The following is a 24,320-nucleotide window of genomic DNA, read 5'->3' on the forward strand; positions in this document are numbered from 1 at the left end:
GGAATTTATAGCTTGAAATATATCGGAAGAGAAAAAAGGCTTAAAAATCAACTATTTAAGTTTCTACCTCAAGAGCTGTAAAAACTAGAGCAAACTTACAATAAGCAGAAGGGGAAAACAAACAATAAGAGCAGAAATCAATAAAATATAAAATAGACAAATAATAAAGGAAATTAACAAAGTCAATTTTTCCTTCTTAAAATTACTCTAAAAATTCAGAGATATCTAGCAAGAACACTTTTTGAAAAATAGAGAACACAAATTGCCAATGTCAGAAATGAAAATGGGGACAGCACTACAGATCGTACAGATACCAAAATATAGTAATATAAAACTAGGGAAACTATGCCTGCCTCTTGAGAAACCTGTATGCAGGTCAGGAAGCAACAGTTAGAACTGGACATGGAACAACAGACTGGTTCCAAATAGGAAAAGGAGTTTGTCAAGGCTGTATATTGTCACCCTGCTTCTTTAACTTCTATGCAGAGTACATCATGAGAAATGCTGGGCTGGAAGAAGCACAAGCTGGAATCATGATTGCCGGGAGACATCTCAATAACCTCAGATATGCAGATGACACCACCCTTATGGCAGAAAGTGAAGAGGAACTCAAAAGCCTCTTGTTGAAAGTGAAAGTGGAGAGTGAAAAAGTTGGCTTAAAGCTCAACATTCAGAAAACGAAGATCATGGCATCTGGTCCCATCACTTCATGGGAAATAGATGGGGAAACAGTGGAAACAGTGTCAGACTTTATTTTTGGGGGCTCCAAAATCACTACAGATGGTGATTGCAGCTATGAACTTAAAAGACACTTACTCCTTGGAAGGAAAGTTATGACCAACCTAGATAGCATATTCAAAAGCAGAGACATTACTTTGCCAACAAAGGTCCATCTAGTCAAGGCTATGGTTTTTCCTGTGGTCATGTATGGTTGTGAGAGTTGGACTGTGAAGAAGGCTGAGCGCTGAAGAATTGATGGTTTTGAACTGTGGTGTTGGAGAAGACTCTTGAGAGTCCCTTGGACTGCAAGGAGATCCAACCAATCTATTCTAAAGGACATCAGTCCTGGGTGTTCATTGGAAGGACTGATGTTGAAGCTGAAACTCCAATACTTTGGCTACCTCATGGGAAGTGTTGACTCATTGGAAAAGACCCTGATGCTGGGAGGGATTGGGGGCAGGAGGAGAAGGGGACGACAGAGGATGAGATGGCTGGATGGCATCACTGACTCGATGGGCATGAGTTTGAGTGAACTCTGGGAGCTGGTGATGGACAGGGAGGCCTGGCATGCTACGATTCATGTGGTTGCAAAGAGTTGGACATGACTGGGCGACTGAACTGAACTGAACTGATATGCTAATAAATTTAACTTAAATGGAAAAATTCTTTTAAATGACTTACAAAACCTGACACAAGAAACAATATCTGAATAACCCTATATCTATTAAAGCATTTGAATCTGTAATCAAAGAACTTGCCACAATAAACAGGCCTTTCAAACACTTGGAAGTATTGGATCAACAAAAAATAATGGTTGAATATGTAAGCCAGCTTGAAATCAGGAAGAGATTCTCAAGGTGAGAATCTCTTGAGAGATTGAAGATTCTCCTCTTCAATATGAAGAGGAATTTCAGAGTATTGACAGGCAAGGAAGTCAGGGGTTATGGGAGCCAGATGGAGGTCTTAACTTCCTGCAAAAAACCTCCATTGTTGATTAGGTACTGAACTTGGAAGGAGAGTATGAGAGACAGATCTCAAGTTCATGGTAGACTGACGATGAATTCCCTCCCTAAGGCTTGGAGCCTTGAAGAGCTAGCCTACTCCTATTCCTGAAACAAGAATTAGAAATATCACATTCAGCAGCCAAGGAAGGAACAAGAAATGCAGGAGCGACCCTGGGGCCCACAATCCTAAATATTTGTCTCATGTTTCTACCCTTTCTCTTGCCCTGGTTCCTTACTTATTACTGTTTTTAACAAACATACATATAAATAGTAAAGTATTATGAAGAACCCCTCAGAGTACCAGACAACCTCTCCACCCCCAGCCCCTCCCATCACCCTTCTCCCAGCAAAAGAAACCCTGCTAGAAGTGTTTTGGAGCTTTGAGGGAAGCTTCTGTGAACTCACTAAGGAATGATGAAACCTCGTTTTATATTCACATCACAATGTTCACCACAGGAATGAGTGGTAAGCATTGTATTTCTACAAGGTCTAATCAATCTTTCTTCTTCATAAAAATCCAAAACTAACTCATCTCTGGCTTGCTCTATCTCTCTCTTTCTCACAAACACCTGGAAAAGCAAACAGGTATTTTTTGTTTCTTGCAAGGCCACTGAAAAGGAAATGTTACAAAGAGGAGCCTTGATTCAGACAACGAAGAGACACTGAGAAAGGAATGGAAGTTTGAATATTTCTGAGAATGGCAGCAGAAACGAAGGGCCAACCAGCAATTTCCCAGATTGGGCTTAAGTGTGGGGTGCCTTTGGATGATGAGCTTTAAATGTCAGGTTGTAAAAGCAACACCAAGAGACAGATTCTCTGTGTTAAGGACCTCACAAAAGGCACATGAGCATAATGGGGTCACCTGACCATACTGCATTGACATCCACTGTAAACTAAGGCCCAGGCACATCCTATCTTTTCTGAGCACTGTGTAAGCCCCTCAGAATTGTCATAGCCAAGAAACTAAACTTCCCAAAACACAAACACAACTTCTCTAAACACAGTTCAGTTCAGTCGCTCAGTCATGTCTGACTCTTTGCAACCCCATGAATTGCAGCACGCCAGGCCTCCCTGTCCATCACCAACTCCCGGAGTTCACTCAGACTCATGTCCATCGAGTCAGTGATGCCATCCAGCCATCTCATCCTCTGTCGTCCCCTTCTCTTCTTGCCCCCAATCCCTCCCAGCATCAGAGTCTTTTCCAATGAGTCAACTCTTCCCATGAGGTGGCCAAAGTACTGGAGTTTCAGCTTTAGCATCATTCCTTCCAAAGAAATCCCAGGGCTGATCTCCTTTAGAATGGACTGGTTGGATCTCCTTGCAGTCCAAGGGACTCTCAAGAGTCTTCTCCAACACCACAGTTCAAAAGCATCAATTACAGCGGATACCCAAAACACAGCAGACATAGAAACTTTTGAAGGTTCTAGTGGATGGGAACTCAGGGTAGGTCTTATTAAGGAAAATAATGATATTGTTTCTTTAATTAACTACACTCAGGAATGATGCATCTAACTCCTGTGGAGAGACAGAAGTCACCAATATCCTCCCTTGTCTTCCCCCACTCCTAAAAGGAACTTAGAAACATTAAAAAGAATGACCTCGAGCATCCACATCTCTACTGACTGACTGCCACCTCATGAGAAGGTGACATTCAGGTAAGCAAGGCAACTTTCCTGGCTATGATCCTGTGGGTTCCTGCTGACTTTTGTTTGTTCCTACCCCTACCTACCAAGGGAAATAATTCCAAAACTTCTCTGAAGAAGAAAGAAGGAAAAAAAAGGCTGAATTTCAATGTGAACCGAGCTCTAGACTTGAGTTCCTCTCTTGAGAATTAAGTGTAGACAGGGAAACAGAAATGGGTCCACCTTGAGAAAGGAGCTTCTAACACATCTTGGGAGGAGGGCTTCTTCAGGCCCCTGAGAACTCTGACACCTGAAGGCCTCGAGGGCGGAAACAGGAAAGGTGGGAAGATGAAGCAATTATCCAGATGATTCAAGTAAACAACCTCAAATCAAACCAAACTAAGGGGTAAAAAATCCCCCACACACTGTTTCCATGAACAATTGGGATTTGTCAAGTGAATGTGAGTTTTACAGTCAAGATTTTGAGGCTAATTGCCATAATTCTTCACTCTGCATGCATATGCACAATGCAAGAAGCCTCAGCTATGCAACACCTTCCCACACGGGTTCCCTAAAGGAGGTGAAATCATTTACATTGGCTGCCTCCGCATCAACAAATATCAAGTACAGGAAATTGGGACTTTGTGCCTCCTAAGAGCAGCCTTTGGGGCACGTGGGTGTAAACAGATTGATCTTCTAAAAGCTCAGTTTTGATCACCTCATTCCTTTGCTCAGAAACCTTCCACCTCCCCATTATCTAATAAATCTTGTTTCTGCTCCTTCCTCAGCTATCCAAGTCTCGCCTTTCGTACCTGTTTTCTAACAGCTGTCCAAAATGCTCTCTGGCTTCCAAAAAAAAAACCAGCCATCTCCAGTCAGTACACTTTGTTTATGCTTCGCTTGTGCTCTTCTGGCTCTAAAATCCCCTTTTCCCACCCTTGCTTTTACTGTGTTCATGCCTATTGAAAAGAGTTTTCCTTTTTTTAAAATTTTTTCACTGCACTGTGCAGCATGTGGACCTTAGTTTCCTGACCAGGGATCGAGCTGATGCACCCTGCATTGAAAGTGTGGAGTCTTAACCACTGGACTGCCAGGGAAGTCCCAAGTTTTTCCTTCTTTGGATCCCCCAAAATGTTTTGCTTTTATTCTCTCCATATTTGCCAGTTTTACTTGTGTTAGTTGATAACTATTTGAGCAAGCATTTTAGCTCCTCCACTAGATTTTTCAGCCCCTTTGAGGCTCTCCTCTGATAACTGTAAGTAAAATGACCTAAAAGGTCCAGGATGCTACCTTTTCTGGGTTATGTCCCTTCCAGGGAGATGTCGGTTCATAAAATTCCAACTTTTCTAGGGTGGATCCTGATAACCATGTGGGTGATTCATGATATCTTCTGGCCATAACTGATTATTTGTTTTGGTTGACACCTAAACCATGTATTTGATCTTGTATATCTTAGAATTTTAACCAAGAGACATAAGAATTAGAGTCTGATGGTGACTAAGTCTTATTAATGGTGGTTCCCTAAAGAGACGGTTTGTAAACTTCTGTACCCAAGTTGCCAAATATATCCTGTTTTGTCCACTCTAATGACACATTATTTTACTCTTCTTTGAATGCTATGAAGACACTCTCATATCCTTCCAAAAATTTTCCTTGTTGCTTAAGCTAGCTCAAATTGACTTCCTTTACTTTTGTCAACAGCAACAACAAAAAATTCACTAGTATATTTAGCTCTTATTGTAGCGGTTCAAAATCTATTGAATAAAGAATGATAGGATTGAGTAGAGGTTGTTGGTAGTGATGAAAAAAATAAGAAAATGTACCAAGAGATTTGAGAATATTCAAATTTGGGAGTCAGGGGGAGATAAAGTCATTTTGGCCTTTGGATATGTTTTTGGGGTCTCCCAGTAATTCAAAGAGGAATCATGGTATATTTGAATTTCTTATAAATAGTGTGTGGTCTTCTAAAATCTGAGTTGTTGCATATTTCTGGATATCAATTGTTACTTTAGTTTAATATTTGAGGACCTAAAATGTGGAAGGAAATAGAGAGGTACCAGATGGGGAAAGGGAGAGACCTTGCTTTTAAGCAGTTTACAATCTCTTTTGACACTGCAAGATACATAATTATGATAAAATCACTTCTCCAGTCTTAGGTCTAGAAGCAGGTTCTGAGACAGAGATTTGGGCATGTAATGTAATGATGGAATGTTCTGAGGATAACCTAAGCCAGGAGGACAAGAAGATAAGGAAACAAAGAGACCATAGCATTCTTCTTTGAATGCTAAGACACTCTCACATCCTTCCCAAAATTTTCCTTGTTGCTTAAGCTAGCTCAAATTGACTTCCTTTACTTTTGTCAATAGCAACAACAAAAAATTCATGTGGTTTCAGCTACAAACTGGTCCTGGTCCAATCTACTGGGGGACAAGGGTGATGTTGGTGGGCTCTGGAGCATAATCCCCACCACAGATACATCCCTTCTAGAGGCAGAGGGGCTGCTTATTTATCCCCTTATTAGTCAGGTATGGGCTATGGGCAGCCTAGATGGGTGTCAGGTCTCCTCTCCCAGGGTAGGAGACTCCCTTTACAGGGGACAATTCTGTGGAGAAGATGGATAGTCATGAATCCCTTAGCCAAAAATACTCCAGAGCAGCTATGGGGTGGGTACAGGGACCCAGTTAAAGGGAATAAAGAGAATCTGAAATGGGGAGCTACAGTATCTACTGCCTCTCACTTGGAATGCACTCAGTGCTTTTGGAGTAAAGCTCAAGGTCTCCTATGAAGTATCTACAGCACGAAAGCTTGGAAGCCGAGGTAAAGTGAAAAAAATGAAAGCGTTAGTTAGTCAGTGGTGTCTGACTCTTTGTGACCCCCTGGGCTATGGCCCACCAGGCTTCTCTGTCCATGGAATTCTCCAGGCAAGAATCCAGAGTGAATATTCCTTTCTCCAGGGGATCTTCCCAACCCAGGGATCGAACCTGGGTTTCCTGCATTGCAGGCAGATTCTTTACCCTCTGAGTCACCAAGAAAGCCAAGGTAAGTACCCCCAAAAAAGTATGGTGGACAAGAATTCTATTCTTTTCCTGACAATAGACTGTATCCATTTGTGAAACTCATGAGATCCATAAGAATTTGGTATAAACCTTAAATAATCACATCTTGCTGAAAACACAAAGAGGCTGAAAAGTGAGTTCAGCTAAATGCTCTGGTCACTGTGGTGGTCGTGGTGAAGAGAAGTTCTATCTGGACACCACCAGCTGGAGTGTCTCATGCCATATAGCCTAAAAATACATATTTTCTACTTTGCTCAAAGACCTTACATGTCTCATCCCACGTTAGGATTTTGATCTGTAGCTATCTTTTCAGGAAGAGGTTGGATATAATCTCAAATCAAAGAAATTCAGAGTTTTAATGTGACTCCTTAGTCACCTTGCTTCCTGATATTTTTCCGTATTCTGTTCCCTTTCCACTCTTTAATCTAGATTTTTGATCTAGATCTTTCCCTTTAGTGATCACCCTTAAAAGGAGTCCTGATATACACAAGTGTGTCTTAATTTTCTTTTAAATTCAAAGTGATGCTCAGCTTTCTCGGCTCCCATAGTCCCTCAAGTTGATGTTCCCTCCCCCTTCTCCCCTGCAGTTGTCTCCATCTCCCCATCTGATGTAAACCTGAGGTCAAACCATTTTGCTGGTTTTTCCATTTGGCAGTACTCATACATTCCCTACTGCTTTATTAAGCACCTCTACGGCCTCAAGAAACTTTCCTTATTCATCTGCAATAAGCCCATTATTTAAAGACACTGAAGAAAGAATAATTTATAGACACTACCAATGAGAATAATGTCTGGTTTGAGAATTATGAGTTCCATCACTAATGCCTTTGGCTTGATTTGGCTCTTTCTTCATGAACTTAGCTTGCCCCTGACCCAGCATGAGTAACTGGATAGCATTATGAAGACAGCTTTTGGAAAATTCCACCTGTTTAAGATCAACTCGATTTGAAATGAACAAATATTTTCAGACATGGAGCTGGTGGATCAGTGAGGTGGTATGAGACACAAGCGATTGCCCCTTCAGCTGTATAGTAAAAGCAGAAAGGTGAACATCTGCATTTAACTTCACTGAGCTAGCTGCTAATGTTTCTTAAGAATTCTTTCTCTAGAACTCTGCTTCCTAATCTGGGCTTCTCTAGTGGCTCAGCTGGTAAAGAACCCTCCTGCCAAGGCAGAAGATGCAAGAGACACGGGTTTAGTCCCTGGGTCAGGAAGATTCCCCCTAGAGGAGGAAATAGCAATCAACTCCAGTATTCTTGTCTGGGAAATTCCATGGACAGAAAAGGGCTACTGTCCCTGGGGTTACAAAGAATTCGACACAACTGAGCAAATGCATGTGCAGATGCAAACACAAAAAAACATACGTACACACACTCACACACTGCTTCACACACAATCTAAAAACTCTGCCACATATCACTCACTATTTCACATACCACTCTAAAGAAATATCTTTTCTTTAGAGAAGAAGCTGCTTCTATTTGTCTGGGGAACCTCACAAAACTAGTCATTAGCATTCTCCTACATGCTGGTGGAATTGTAAATGAATACCATTTGGAAAGCAATTTGACCAACTTTAAAGTCCTCGTGCCCTTTGACCCAGAGCTTGAGCACTTCTAGGAGATGAATCTGAAAAAATGATCAGAAGTACAGGTAAAGATGTATCTCCAAAGATATTCACAGCAGGCTTACTAATAATAGGGGAAGGGGAAGGAAATGTACAACAATATAAGTTAAAAAGAAATGATCCCTAAGCAAAATAATCTACATCCATTAAATTAAAGATTGTCAAGAAATTTTTAATGGGACAAGGAAATGCTTACGAGACAATGCTAGGAAAAAAAGAACAAAAAATTTGAAGCTAAAACATTTTCAAACATCTATATCAAAAGGATGATATTAGATAGATTCTATCATAGAAAAAAGGTAAAGTTAACTAATCACACAGGTGGATTTGGGATCTGAATCTAGTTAAGCTTGATTCCATTGTCCAAGTGCTTGATAGCTCTGATATATTGTCTTTCAATGAAAAGAATGTTCCATCTGTCTTTAATATTGATCAAGTAATTGTTTCAAGGCCTTGTAGAAAGAATGCTTGAACATATGTACTGAGGAATGACCCTTGTAAGTAATGACACTTTTAGCCTTGACCAAAACAGAAACAAACAGACATCATCAGTGAGCAGAATTTTAGACTTAGCGAGAGAACCTGGTATAAAAAAAGAAACAGGAAAGGGAAAATAGAGTTTTCAGTGGTTGGTATATACAGATAGAGGGTAGTTCATAATGACCACATCTACCATTCATATGTGATCCCTTCCTGGATCACAGCTTTGTAGTGGCAAAGGGGCTTGCATAACTCAGTGAAGCTCTGAGCCAAGCAGGAGTTGGACCATAAAGAAGGCTGCATGCCAAAGAATTGATGCTTTTGAATTGTGGTGCTGGAGAAGACTCTTGAGAGTCTCTTGGACAGCAAGGAAATCAAACCAATCAAGCCCAAAGGAAATCAACCCTAAATATTCATTAGAAGGACTGATGTTGAAGCTCCAATACTTTGGCCACCTGATGCGAAGAGCCGACTCATTGGAAAAGAACCTGATGCTGGGAAGGATTGAAGGCAGGAGGAAAAGGGGGTAACAGAAGATCAGATGATTTCACAGCATCACTGACTCCATGTACATGTGGTTGAGTAAACTCTGGGAGACAGTGGAGGACAGGGAAGCCTGGTGAGTTGCAGTCCATGAGATCACAAACAGTCGGACATGACTTAGCAACTAAGCAACAATAATTGCACTAGAAAGTTCTAGTTGCTTTCCTAAATCCATTTCCCAGTTTGGAAAAGCACCAGTTCCTTCCTAACCTATGCCATGTATCTTAATTTTTTCAGTTACATGAGCTTACACATCCACTTTAGTGTTTAAGCATGTCTGGGTTGAGTTTTCTGTTTCTGAGTCAAACTTTCTACCTAGTATAGGGGACTTAAATCACAGCTCCAGCACCAGGTTTTATATATGTTCTATGGTCAGTGCCCAATAGATACCTTCATAGATGATTGATTCAGAGTTACTATTCCATGATTTAGGTCATTTATATCTCAGTTGGTCTCAAGGGTTTTGACTGCAGTATTAATTTCCTGTTATTGCTATCACAAATTACCACAAACTTGGTGATTTAAAGCAACATACATTTATTCTCTTACAGTCTAGAGGCCAGAAGTCTGAATCAGTTTCCCTGGGCTAAAGTCAAGGTGTCAGCAGAATTGATGCCTTCTGGAGGCTCTTTGGAATGATCTGTTTCCTTGCCTTTTCTAGCTCCTGGAAGCTGCCTGCATTCCTTGATTTATGATCCCTGTAACCTCTTGCTTCTTTTGTGACATTTCCTATTTCTTCTCTAGTCAAATATCCCCTGATTCTCTCTTATAAGGATGCCTGTGATCACATTTAGGTCTCACCTGGATAATCCAGGGAACTTCCCTGATGGCCCAGTGGTAAAGAATCTGTCTGCTAATGCAGGAGATGGGGATTCAATCCCTGAGTTAGGCAGATCCCCCGGAGAAGGACATGGCAACCCACTCCAGTATTCTTGCCTAGGAAATCCCACAGACAGAGGAGCCTGGTGGGCTACAGTCCATGGTGTTGCACAACTTAGCGACTGAGCACATGCACTCAGGAAAGCAGGTAATCCAGAATAATCATTCCTTCTCAAGACCCTTGCCCTGATGACATCTGCAAAACCCTCATATCCAAATAATATAGCATTCAGGGGTTCCAAGGATTAGGACTTGGCTATCTCTGGGGGTCATTGTTTAACCTCTCATAATCGCCTGACTTTAAATTTGAAAAAATTAGTGAAAATTAGGCATTAAAATTTTTTTGTTTATTTTTTTGTTTTTATTCCATACATAAGTGAATTCCCAAAGCATTTGACTTCCTCCATTTGACTTATTTCATGCAGCATAATACCTTCAAATTCTGTACATGTTGTCAGAAATGACAGTGTTTCATTATTTTTTATGGTTGAATAGTATTCCATTCCATATATGCACCATATCTTCTTTATCTATTAACCCATCAATGGACACTTGGGTTGTTTCCATATCTTGGCTATTGTAAATAATGCTGCAGTAGACAAAGTCTTTTCATGTTCTCTGGATAACACCCAGAAGTGGAATAACAGGATCATACTTTAGTTCTACTCTTACTTTTTTGAGGGATCTCCATAGTGGCTGCAACAATGTACACCCTCACCATCAGTGTCTAAGAAGTTCTCTTTGTCCATATCTTCTCCAACCTTTTTTTCTTATCTTTTGATAACAGCTATTCTAACAGTCCCTTGGACTGCAAGGAGATCCAACCAGTCCATTCTAAAGGAGATCAGCCCTGGGTGTTCTTTGGAAGGAATGATGCTAAAGCTGAAACTCCAGTACTTTGGCCACCTCATGCGAAGAGTTGACTCATTGGAAAAGACTCTGATGCTGGGAGGGACTGGGGGCAGGAGGAGAAGGGGACGACAGAGGATGAGATGGCTGGATGGCATCACCGACTTGATGGACATGAGTTTGAGTGAACTCTGGGAGTTGGTGATGGACAGGGAGGCCTGGTGTGCTGCAATTCATGGGGTCGCAAAGAGTCGGACATGACTGAGCGACTGAACTGAACTGAACTGATTCTAACAAGTGTGAGGTAATAGCTCATTGCAGTTTTGATTTGCATTTCCCTAATAATTAGTGATGTTGAACATCTTTTCATGTGCCTGTTAGACATCTGTATGTCTTTAGAAAGATGTCTTTTCAGATCTTCTGCCTATTTTTTAATTGTTGTTGTTGAGATATATGAATTCCACATATATTTTGGATATTAACCCCTTGTAGGGCAAATGGAAAATTAGGCACATTTAAGATCTTAAAAATATCTGAAAATCTCCAATACCTTCATTTCAAAGATGTAGAAACAAAGACCTGATGAGGTGGCTTATTCAAGGTCACATAGCCATAACTAGAAATAAGGCCTTTTGAGTCCAAGACTCAAGGCCTTTTGATAGTCTGCCATGTTCCTGTTGCATTTTAAAGTGTAATCCATAATCCAAATTACCATACATTTTTATTTTTGTTCGTATAAGAAAGTTACAAAATTTTGCCAAACTTAGCCAAATAAACCTCAAATCAAAAAATAGTTAAAATCATTTCTAACCTCTCTGGAAGTCTGTACCAAATTAGCTTCTGGATGGCTTTGTATTTTTATACTGATAATTTCTCCTGTAATTTTGCACATTTTCTAGCTTTTACCAGTTTAGTCAATAATTGCTTAAGAATGCCGTTGCACAATATATTGAAAAAGGCCAGAGTAATTTCATCATCCTATATTTGTCCCGTTTCATTTATCTCATCTTGAATGTGCTGTGAGCATAATGATGTCCTCTACTCAGCAAATCTGTTTTCAATGGACTGAACCACTCTGGATCTTTCAGTTACTTCAAAGTACATCATAGTTTCAAATACACTGATCTACCATTGCACTTCTTTTTAGGATGCCTGGTAAATAGGACTGGATTTTCTTCATAATTAGAGCATTAGACATAATTTTATACAAATGTATATTTGTATTAAATCATTTGTGCCATATTTTGGCTTGAGTCAGCTTTGAGGCATGTGAAGGGTGATATTCTGGGTCTCAAAAATGAGTAAGCTGTGTCCTCAATTATGTTCTGCATTTGTTACATGCCTTTTTAGCTAGCATCATTATAGACTCGCTCCTTGTAGTCACTGTCCAGTCAAAATGCACAGTCCATTGAATTACTTGAAAACAAGCTAACATTAGTTAGGCAAATATTATTGCTCTGACAAATGTAATTTTTTCGTTATACAGAACAACTTCCAAAAGTATCCCATGAGAAAGAAAGCTTTTCACATCCTGATTACTCATCCCTATAAAACAATCCACTAGATTTTCAGGACAAAAACAGATTCACTTCTTTTTTTCCCCATAGATGCAGAGGCAGCAAAAATAGTAGTAAAAATATGTAGCTTGTTAAAATCCAAGAGTCTACTATGGACCAGGCTCAGAATTGGGAATATCCAAATTCATCATTTGAAGGAGGGAAGCCTGGTGTGCTATAGTTCATGGGGTCACAAAGAGTGGATGTGACTTAGCAACTGAACAACAAATTCATCCTTATAGTCAATCTTCACAGTATCTTGGGAGTGTGAATGCCTTTATTCCCACTTGATAGAAGAGAGAATTCAGGCTTTTGAACTTAATGGAATTAGCCCAAAGTTACAGTGAAAGTGCTAGTCACTCAGTCTTGTCCGACTCTTTGGGACCCCATGGACTATAGCCTCCCAGGCTCCTCTGTCCATGGAATTCTCCAGGCAAGAATATTAGAGTGGGTTTGCATTTGCTTCTCCAGGAGATATTCCTGACCCAGGGATTGAACCTGGGTCTCCCTCATTGTGGGCAGTCTCTTAATGGACTGAGACACCAGGAAAGAACCCAGCTATCTATTTAAATGTAATCAACAGTCTCAAAACAAGTGGCTTAAAAGAATACCTGTTCTCAGTTACTGTGGCTTCCCTAGCTGATTTTCCAATGGGTTCCCTGGCTTCATTCATGTGGCTGAAGGCAGCTGGAGAGTGACTAGGAGCAGGACTCAGCTGCGGATGGCTGCACCTCTCTTTCCCTCTGTGTGTTTACTTTATTGAACTACAGTTTATTTACAATATTGTGTCAGTTTTAGGTATCAGTGTCAGATTCTTCTTCCCTTTATCTCAGTTCCTATTACCTGATACATCATGTTCAGGTTTCTTCAAAAAAATAAAAGACATGCTAATACACAGGAAAACAATCTGAAAATACAGAGCAAGCAAGAGGACCGGATTCATATATAACACAAACTTTGGAATGCTCAGATAATAAATGGAAAATAACTACGATCAATATACTAAGAACCCATGGCAAAAAATAGACAACACATAAGGATAGATGGGTAATGTAAATAAAGATCGAAACTTTAAGAAAGGTTCAAAGGAAATGCTAGAAATAAAAAATGTTGTAATAAAAATAAAGAATGCCTTTGATGAGCTTGTTAATTAACGGGACATGGCCAAGGAAAACAAATCAATGAATGTGAAGATGTAAATATAAATTTTCCACACTGGAATACAAAGAGTAAAAATAATAGGTGGGGAAAAAAGCAGAATCTACAAGAGCTGTGAAACAATTTCAAAAGTTGTAACATATGCATAATTAGAATACCAAAAGTAAGAGAGAAAGAAAGGAAGAAATGCTGAAATAATAATGGCGAAGAATTTTCTAAAATCGATGACTGACACCAAACCACAGATCCAGGAAGCCAGATAATCACTGATAATACCAAGCAGGATAAAGACCAAAATATCTATATCTAGGCATATCATATTTGAACTGCAAGAAACAAAAGATATAGAGAAAATCATGAAAGGTATGGAGAATAAAAACACCTTTCCTGTAGAAGAACAAGAGTAAGAATTATAGCAGATGTCTCATCAGAAATCACATAAATATTTCATTCCATTCCCTTCTTTAGTATTAAAAGAAAAAAAAAAATCCACCAATCTAGAATCCTGTATAAAGTGAGATTAACCTTCAAAGGTGAAGGATAGACTTTCTCAGAACAAAAATTGAGGGAATTCATCACCAGTAATCTTCCCATACAAGAAACATTAAAAGGCATTTTTTAGGGAGTAGGAAAATGGTATAGGTCAGAAGCTTGAATCTACAGAAAAAGGAAGAGTATTGGAGGAAAAACTAATAATGAAAAAATTATTTTATTTTTCTCTCTCTATATATATATTTTGGTATCACAGCTTATGGGATTTTAATTCCCTGACCAGGGATTGAATCCAGGTCTTTGGTAGTGAGAGTGCAGAGTCCTAACCACTGGACTGCCAGGAAATTCCCTATTTTTCTACTAGTCTGTGTAAACAATAACCACTGTTTAAAGTAATGACAGTAATCTTGTATTGGGTGATCTCAGCATATGAATAAGTCAAATGAATGACAGCAATGTCACAGGAAATGGGAATATTCTGTAATGCATTAACTGCATTGCAAGTGAAGTGGTATAGTGTTATTCAAAAGTGTTAACCAAGAGAGGTATTGGAATTATTCAACATTCTCAATTAAAAGCAAAAAGGCAAAAAAAGGAGTAAAAAGAAACAAAGAACAAATGCAATAAATAAAAAGCAGTTGTACACATATAGTAAATATAACCTCACTATAAATAACCACTTTAAATGCAAATGGCCTAACTACAGCAATTAAAAGGCAGAGTTTCAAAGTGTGTTTTTTAAAAAAGAAAATCATATAAAGAAAATCACTTTTGAAATAAAAATAGATAAATGAAAAAGGGATGGTGAAAGATATACCATGTTAACAATCAAAAGAAAACTGAAATAGTTGTATTAATTTCAGACAAAGCAGGCTACAGAACAAGAAAACTTACCAGAAATAAAGAGGAGTTTTACATAAGGATCAATTCTCTAAGAAGACATCATAATCTTACAAACGTATAGACTTAATAACAGAACATCAAAATAAATAAGGGAAAAATTGATAAAGCTGTGAGGAGAAATAGACAAATTTACTAGCATATTGGTTAAAGGGTACAAACTTCCAGATGTAAGATGAATAAGTTCTGGGTATCTAATGCAGAGCATATTGACTATTAATGTAATTAACAGTACTGTATTGTATACTTGAAAGCCATTAAAAGAGTAAATCTTAAATGTTATCACCACACACAAATGGTCCTTATAGGAGGAGATAGAAGTGTTAGCTAATTTTATTGTAGTCATTTTGCAATATGTGCTAAGTCACTTTAGCCATGTCCAACTCTTTGCAACCCTATGAACCTACGGACTGTAGCCTGCTAGGCTTCTCTGTCCAGGCATAAACACTAGAGTGGGTTGCCATATCCTCCTTGATTTTGCAATATATACCTTATCAAATCAAATCATTACATTGTACACCTTAAACTTACATATGTCATATTTTTATGTCAGTTAAGCTAGGAAAAATGCAGAGAGAGCTCAGACTCATTACCCCACCCAGGTTCCTTTGTGCCCATAATATTTTACAACCTGAGCTTCCCTGGTGGTTCAGATGGTAAAGAATCTGCCTGCAATGCAGTAGACCTGGGTTCGATCCCTGGATTGGGAAGATTCCCTGGACAAGGGGATAAAACCCACTCCAGTATTCTTGCCTAAAGAATCCCCATGGACAGAGAAGCCTGGTGGGCTACAGTCCATGGGGTTGCAGAGAGTCTGACTGAGTGACTAAGGACATATGTTTTCTTAATGTCTGCATCCATATAACCAAAGTACCAAGTAACATATATTTTATATATTAGATTGAAAAGAACCACAGCCTCCCATCAAGAGGGATATAAAATGGGGAAAATGGAAATCTAAAGCACTCTAAAATAATAATTTGGAACCATAAAGGAAACAAAAGGAAAGCTATTATATAAATACAAAGGGACTTAAATTTGAAATAAAGGGTGTTAATATACAATTTAGATACTAAAAATAGAAGAGGGAGCTGATTTTAAAGTATTCTGCCCATTAAGATGATTCCTTAATTCTGTCTGAATATTAGCCTTCACCTGGTAGGGCCTAATGGTGTGATAACTGACTTCACCCCATCTATATGCCTGAGTTCAGTATCAACATTGAAAAGCTCAGGGGCCAGACAGACAGAAATCAACATATCAGCCTTATTACTGACAAAGCTGATTGCAAGATGTGGCTCGGATGGGTTTTGTAATATTGGTCTTTCTAATCTGCTGAGGGAGAGTGTGGCCATAAAAGATGATGTATTCTATGTATCTGAGTCAGTGCTAAAGAGGTGGATGAACCTAGAGCCTATCATACAGAGTGAAATAAGTCAGAAAGAGAAAAACAAATATCACATATTAATGCATATATTTTGCATATATATATATATATATATCAAAGCATATAATAATGCATTACTTTGCCAACAAAGGTCTGTTTAGTCAAAGCTATGGTTTTTCCAGTAGTCATGTATGGATGTGAGAGTTGAACTATAAAGAAAGCTGAGTGGCGAGGAATTGATGTTTTTGAACTGTGGTATGGAGAAGACTCTTGAGAGTCCCTTGGACTGCAAGAAGATCCAATCAGTCCATCCTAAAGGAAATCAATCCTAAATATTCATTGGAAGGACTGATGCTGAAGCTGAAACTCCAATACTTTGGCTACCTGATGTGACGAACTGATTCATTTGAAAAGACTCTGATGCTGGGAAAGATTGAAGCCAGGAGAAGAAGGGGATGACAGAGGATGAGATGGTTGGATGGCATCACCAACTCAATGGACATGAGTTTGAGTAAGCTTCGGAAGTTAGTGATGGACAGGGAGGCCTGGCGTGCCGCAGTCCATGGGGTTGCAAAGACTGAGCGACTGAACTGAACTGAACTGAAAGCATATATATGGAATCTAGAATTATGGTATTGATGAACCTATTTGCAGGGCAGCAGTGGGGATGCAGATAAAGAGAACAGACTTATGGGCATGAAGCGTGGGTAGGAAGGAGAGGCTGGGACAAATGGAGACACATACACTAACATATGTGAAATAGAGAGCCAGTAGGAATTTGCTGTATGACTCAGGGAACTCAAACCAGGGACTCTGTGATAACCTAGAGGGGTGGGATGGGGTGAGAGGTGGGAGGGAGGTTCAAAAGGAAGGGACATATGTATAACTATGGCTGATCCATGTTGATGTATGACAGAAACCAACACACTATTGTAATTATCCTTCAATTAAAAATAAATTAAAAAAACAAAACAAACAAAAAATATGATGCATTCTATATCAAAGTTCCTCACTTCTGCAGTACAGAGTGAAGGACTGAATATACAAATGGATAACAGCCAGACCATATGTAAAGACAGAACTCTGATCCAGAACCTGCAGCACCAAGCCCAGGAAGCCAGCCTACTATCTGCAAGTCAGACTTCACAAAGTCAGAATGCTCTCTAGTAACTGGTCCAGGAAGCTAAACAATAATGCCTGCAATGATCAGCCCAAAGTGGCCACAACTTGTTTAACAGTTGACAGTTCCCCTAATGTTTATTCCTACTTCCAGTGTAGGACCTACTGTGCGTGCATACTAAGTCGCTTCAGTCATGTCTAGCATTTTGTGACTCTACGGACTGTAGCCTGCCAGGCTCCTTTGTCCATGGGATTCTCCAGGCAAGAATACTGGAGTGGGTTGCGATTTCTTCCTCCAGGAGATCTTCCTGACCCAAGGATTGAACCCAAGTCTCTTACTCCTCCTGCATCAGCAGGTGGGTTCTTTACCAGCAGCACCACCTGGGAAGCCCATTCTCTTCTCCAGGCGATCTTCCTGAACCAGGAATCAAACTCTGGTCTCCTGCATTGCAGATTTTTTACTGTCAGAGCCACTAGGGAGACAGCCAAACCTGCAGCCCCAATCAGTGCCTTGGATGCTCCATTTCTTGATTCGCTCACAGCTCCCCTAGGCCAACAGCCTCGAGTCAGGGCACACCTGAAGTCTTCTCTTTTTTCTACTTCACACCTCTGCCAAAACACCAACTGATGGGGGCTGACTTCCTTTCTATGGCAAGTTCTGAAAAAGTAGCCTTTATCATTCCCATTTAGTCAGTCTTTGTTTATTTCCACGGGAGAGAGAAAAGGAGAAAGATCACAGGATCTCTCTGTCAAGGGCAGCCTAGACCCTGACTTGGCCTTGGTGCAGAGACGTTAGGAGCAAAGTTAGATGCAAAGGTCTCCCAATATTCAGCTCTGAGAGAGAGAATCGTTTCTGCTGGGCTGCTCAATCCTGCTTCCCAGTTTTACTGATTGAATGCACCCCTTCCAATACCTTGGAAATGAATAGTGAGTTATGAGTGGAGAGGAGGAGCTGGAGGTGACATTGTTTCCCCTGTAGGACGTGTGAACAGTAGGAAATAAGTCTAATCTTAATGTCTAGTATTCGGTCCCTGCAACTTTAATTCTTTCATGTCTCAACACTATGTATGGTGGTATTATCAACATCATCACCATCATCATGATCAAAGGGAATATACTGGAATCAAATAAAAGCCAAGAAGCTAGTAGTTCTCCTGACAGGCTGTTCTGTGTTATCCCAGAGTTATTCTACCCAGAATTTTTCCCCTGCTTAAAATCGACATAATCAGGAAATGATTACTAAGTTCAACTGAACTTCAAGCCCCTCTAAAAGTCAATACTGGGGCCCATACATAAAGTTATTTTTTCTTAATGCTCCCTGATTTGTGGAGACAGGAAAGAACAGAGCAAGTATCCATTCCCCCATAGGGTGAATTACTGAGATCCACAGTCCAAGCATGGAGAGGGGAGTAGACAAGGATTTCCCTAGTATCAGTCTCTTTTGCAATAAAATAGGTGAGACAAAGATGATTCATTATATAGCAACAGCATGCCAACAGCTTCCCTGGGTGGACAATATAGACACAGCTTGTGCTCAGTTTTCCATCTAGGGTGAGCTCAAAAGACAAGAAAGGAATTCATATACAGTCCTGGCTGTCAAAACTAAGAAACTTCTCAAAGGCTCAAGAAAGCTGTCGTGAGACTAAGTAGGACTCATTTTGATGCTCTCACTTCAGAACAAAAAACAAATTTGTACTTGTAGCAATGTCTTGATTGGATAAATAATAGCATCTCTTCATTGTCATAATAATTCGTATTAAAACTCAGTTTGGACAATGCAATAAATAAAGTGCCTTTCTTAGCACACTGTGTCCTGATCATGATGAAAACTGTGATTAAACTTTGTCTGTCTTCTAACATGATTAAGAAGGATCAGTTATTAGATAAAAGTGTAGAACAAAGACAAATGCATCTCCATCAGAAGCAGAAAGTCACTGCCTACGCAGATGCTCCCAAGTTATGGGTACAAATAACACCACAGCACATTCCTGAGGTGGCCACAGAGCTTAAAGAACAGTTTGAGTCTTTGTGTAAACAGCAGAGGGACGTTGGTCAGAGAGTAAATGAGTGGGTGAATGTTAGAATAAACTTGTGCAGAGTAAGAGACTACTGCTACTGAGAATCAACTCCAAAATGCAAGGATATTTCACATGTGATCCAAAGATTTTCATCTCTATTCATCTCATAATAGAGAGTTTCATATCCTGTGGAGTTAGCCCTGGAGGGGGGAGGTGGTGAAAATCAAGTTTTCCCCAAGGAATTCAAATCATGGTCTTCTATGGATGGATCAACCAAAAATATTTATTCAGTATTTATAAATAGTAAAAGTTTTTGCTAAATATAATAAGTGATGTGTGTAGTAATATGTTTAAGCTATTGTCTTTTTTTTATTATTTACTAGTAATGTTCAGAACAGATCTGTGACATAATCAGTATCTTAGCGTTTTTTTCACTTTAAAAATTGAATTACAGTCGGTTTACAATGTTATTTTCAAGTGTATAGCAAAGTTGATTCAGTTATGCATACATGTATATGTGTGTGTGTATATATAAATCCTTTTATATATATCTTTTTATGTATATATAAGTTCTTTTTCAGATTTTTCCCTTATAGATTATTACAAGATACTAAACATAGTTCCTTGTGCTACAGGAAGATGGTGTAAGCTCCAGGAGATGCTGAAGAACAGGGAGGACTGGTGTGCTGCAGTTGATGGGATCACAAAGAGTCAGACACGACTTAGTAACTGAACAACAACATATATGTTAATCCCAATGCCTAATTCATTGCACACTGCCTTCTCGTGATAATTATGTTTGTTTTCTCTGTGAGTCTGTTTCTGTTTTGTAAATAAGTTCATTTGTTTCATTTTTTTAAATTCCACACACAAGCCATACCATATTTGTCTTTCTCTGTCAGCCCTTGTCTTTAAAAAGCTTCTATTTTTGCTGGGAGGTAATCCTCACAGTGATCTTCCTGACTAAGATGAGTAACCTCACAAGGAAGCAAAGTGTCACATGAGAATCAATGTCCTGAGACCAGAAGTCAGCCCATCAGCAACTCAACATACAGTTTAAAAATGAGATTTGCAGGAAGATTCCATATGCTGTGGAGCAACGAAGCCTGTATGCCATAACTACTGAGCCCCCAAGCTGCAACTACTGAAGCCCAAATCCTAGAGCCTGTGCTCTGCATCAGGAGAAGCAACCGCAATGAGTAGCCCAAGCACAGCAATGAAGACTAGCTTCCCACTTGCCGCAACTGAAGACAGCTCATGCACAGCAAGGAAGACTCAGTGCAGCCAAAAATAAATAATAAAATAAATGAATAAATAATTTAAAAAAATTTTTAAAAAGTGATCTAGGCTCAGTTTCCACCTCTAACACTCACTGGGTGATGTTGAATACTTAGCTCAACTTCCTTTTGCCTCAGTTTCCAAATCTATAAAATAGGATGAATAATACATATGTGCCTGGGAGGCTTTAGCAGAGCCTGTTCAGGAGTAGGAACACCATAGATGGTAGCTACTCCCTTTTCCAATTTAAATCAGCACTAGAAAAATAAAACAGGAATCTTTGAATTTGTTTTTTACTACTATTTTTATATTTTCTTGTATTTGCCCTCCTTAGTCATGAAGGTATATTCAGTGAAAATGTGTCTCCTACCCTGGGTGAATTCATGAGCAAGTGTAGCTGTGAAAGGGAGCGCTTATGAATGAGCCAGGAAGCAGCACAGATGGAGAATGTGGAACCTGAATTCATGTCCATTTTGCTCACCATTGTACGTGGTACTTTAAGTTACTTCATCTGGCTAAGTCTCAGTTTTCCCATTTATCAAATGGGAAAGATGGGAAGAAACTTCCACTTCCTGAATGTCAGGCACAGTGATAAACACATTCTGTATATACCATCTCATTTAATCTTTACCCCAGATTTCTGAAGAACCCAGTCTTATCTTCATTTACAGGTCATGGAACTGAAGATAATGGAATCTGGAACCCAGAGTTTTGTAGCAAGGCAGAGTCACTTGGTAGTAAGAACACAGGCTTGGATTCAGATCAACTCAACTGATACGTGTCCTGGCCAGGGCTGCCTTAAATAAGCTGCTCAGCACCTCTCAATCTCAGTGTTCTCATCTGTAAAAGGGGCATAACAACACATACCTTTCAGTACTAAAATAAAAGAACTACTGTGTGTTAAGTGTCCACGTTAGATCCTGGCACTTAGCTGGTGGTGTAAACGGTACCCATGAGGACACAGACCACAATTTGATGTCAAAATGGGTCAGATGACAGGGTCCACTGAAAACACCGGGATCTGGACACAGACTCAGGGAAATAATATTGGCCTGGATGGGCTTCTGTGAAAATTCTAATATCATCTCCTGCTCCCCTGCCTTTAATCCTCTTAAAGCAGATAAATTGCAGAGTTGTTCCTGAAAGAAAAAGAGCCTTCAATTCAGTTCTCCAGCCTTCGTATGTAAAGACTGCTGTTCATGTCCAACTCACAGCTGTTCTTGCAGGTATAGAAAGAAAAAAGAAGTCATGATATGAAGCCTCTAAGTTTACAGCAGGGCCATGAGATTCATTACAAAGTGTTTTTAGGGAGCACCTTCTATGTGCCGGGCACTCTTTTCAGTGTGAATTCACATCAGTAAGTGAGACAGATAAAGATCTCTGCACTCAGGGAGCTTACTATTTAGCAGGGTGAAAGATAAGAAATAGAATAAATAAATAAATTATACGGTATGTGAGAAAATAATCAAAGTGTTGTACAAAAAAAAAGAAAAAAGAAAGAAGAGCAAAATCTGATTGGGAACGTGGGGGGTGGGATAGATTGTGACAGCTTTTAAGCTGGTTTCCAGAAAGCCTCACCCATCTGGCATATAATGAATATCACCTCAGAGAAAATAGCTCTGAGCTGAATCTGCGGATGATTAGTGCTGTTTTGTGTGAAAAGTGGATTAAAATGATAATTCATGAATAATTATTTTAATTGATGTTTGAGTATCAGAGAGGCAATGAACTTACTGGGGGGGTAGGAACATGTGTCTGTGCTCAGGGATGTTCACTTTCATTTATTGAAATGGATTTTCCATTATTCATGTCTCTTGTCTGGATGCAAGGGAACTCTTCCAGGTAATCATAAGCCAATCTCTTTACTTAGAAATATCTTCCCACTTATTCTCTCCTGGTGAGCAGTTGAAAATAACTGTGAGAAACCTCAAAATTATCAACCAAGAATTAGAGGAGAGAGCGCAGCCAGATGGCTAAAGTAGCACCATGGTATGTATTAACACCGAGCTGCCCATATGCAGGTGGCAGAACTCATGGGAAATTTTCCTCCACTCAGTACTTAATGGGGACACCTCATCCAATGAGAAGATGACACTATGCATAATGCTTGGAATTAACTCATGCCCTAATGATGCCATGGGGTTCTCCAGGCAAGAATATTGGAGTGGGTAGCCATTCCCTTCTCCAGGAGATCTTCTCAACCCAGGGATCGAACTCAGGTCTCCTGCATTGCAGGCAGATTCTTTACCCCCTGAGCAACCAGCAAAGCCCCTTTCAGAAAAAAACTAATCATGCCAAACAACCACTAAAAATAGTGTTGTAGAAGAATATGTAATTACTGAAACATGATTAAAGCATGTGTTATGATACTATTATTATATTGTTTACATATAAATAAAAGAAATCAAAATATTAACAGAGGTTATCTCTGGGTGGTAGACTTATGGTGATTCTTATTTTCTTCTTTAATGTAATAAAGATGTAGTGTTTTGCACAAAAGAAGATATAAACAATAAAATTTACAGTTCACACATGGTAAAAAATAACTAATTATCCATAGATATATCAGCCTTGTTTTCACCAAAAATTTTGAAATCCCTTTGACTATTGGGCTATATCCTCATTACATGTGTGCAGTTTTCATAGAACATTACATGGGTTATATGTTAATTAATAAGTGCCCTTCTAACCTGCTTCCCTATCCCCACCCCACCACAAAGCCCAAATTTTTAGTGTTTGCCTGTTACTGGGAGAAATGTCACTAACCTCAGATACTCAGATGACACCACCCTTATGGCAGAAAGCAAAGAGGAATTAAAGAAAGTGAAAGAGAAGAGTGAAAAAGCTGGTTTAAAACTCAACATTCAGAAAATTAAGATCATGGCATCCAGTCCCATTCACTGCATGGCAAACAGTGGGAGAAACTATGGAAACAGTGACAGACTTTATTTTGGGGGGGCTCCAAAATCACTGCAAGTGGTGACTTCTGCCATGAAATTAAAAGACGGTGCTCCTATGAAGAAAAGTGATGACCACCTCAGGCAGCATAGCAAAAGGCAGAGACATTACTTTGCTGACAAAGGTCCATCTAGTCAGTTCAGTTCAGTTCAGTTGCTCGGTCGTGTCCGACTCTTTGTGACCCCATGAACCGCAGCATGCCAGACCTCCCTGTCCATCAGCAACTCCTGGAGTCCACCCAAACCCATGTCCATTGAGTTGGTGATGCCATCTAACCATCTTATCCTCTGTCATCCCCTTCTCCTCCTGCCCTCAATCTTTCCCAGCATCAGGGTCTTTTCAAATGAGTCAGCTCTTTGCATCAGGTGACCAAAGTATTGGAGTTTCAGCTTCAACATCAGTCCTTCCAATAAACACCTAGGACTAATCTCCTTTAGGATGGACTGGTTGGACCTCCTAGCAGTCCAAGGGACTCTAAAAAGTCTTCTCCAACACCATCGTTCAAAAGCATCAATTCTTCAGCTCTCAGCTTTCTTTATAGTCCAACTCTCACATCCATACATGACTACTGGAAAAACCATCAGATCAGATCAGATCAGTCGCTCAGTCGTGTCCGACTCTTTGCGACCCCATGAATCGCAGCATGCCAGGCCTCCCTGTCCATCACCAACTCC

General features: G+C 39.7%; 1 protein-coding gene across 23 annotated transcripts in view; it reads right to left on the reverse strand.

Annotated features, from left to right (window-relative positions):
• LOC147344333 (uncharacterized) overlaps positions 1-24,320 on the reverse strand; it is a 492,915-nt gene that overhangs the window by 169,544 nt on the left and 299,051 nt on the right. Inside the window, exon 4 of one of the 23 annotated variants that reach the window (XR_015155755.1) lies at positions 19,707-21,528. The exons of the other annotated variants lie outside the window; for them this stretch is intronic. The gene's annotated coding sequence lies outside the window, so the exon portion shown is untranslated. Of the gene's footprint in view, positions 1-19,706; positions 21,529-24,320 lie in introns of those variants that run through there. 23 annotated transcript variants of the gene reach the window in all.

Source organism: Bos grunniens, chromosome 26 (assembly GCF_055505025.1).
Source record: "Bos grunniens cultivar Pamir isolate PY7600 chromosome 26, Bosgru_T2T1.0, whole genome shotgun sequence".
NCBI classification, from domain to species: Eukaryota; Metazoa; Chordata; class Mammalia; order Artiodactyla; family Bovidae; genus Bos; species Bos grunniens.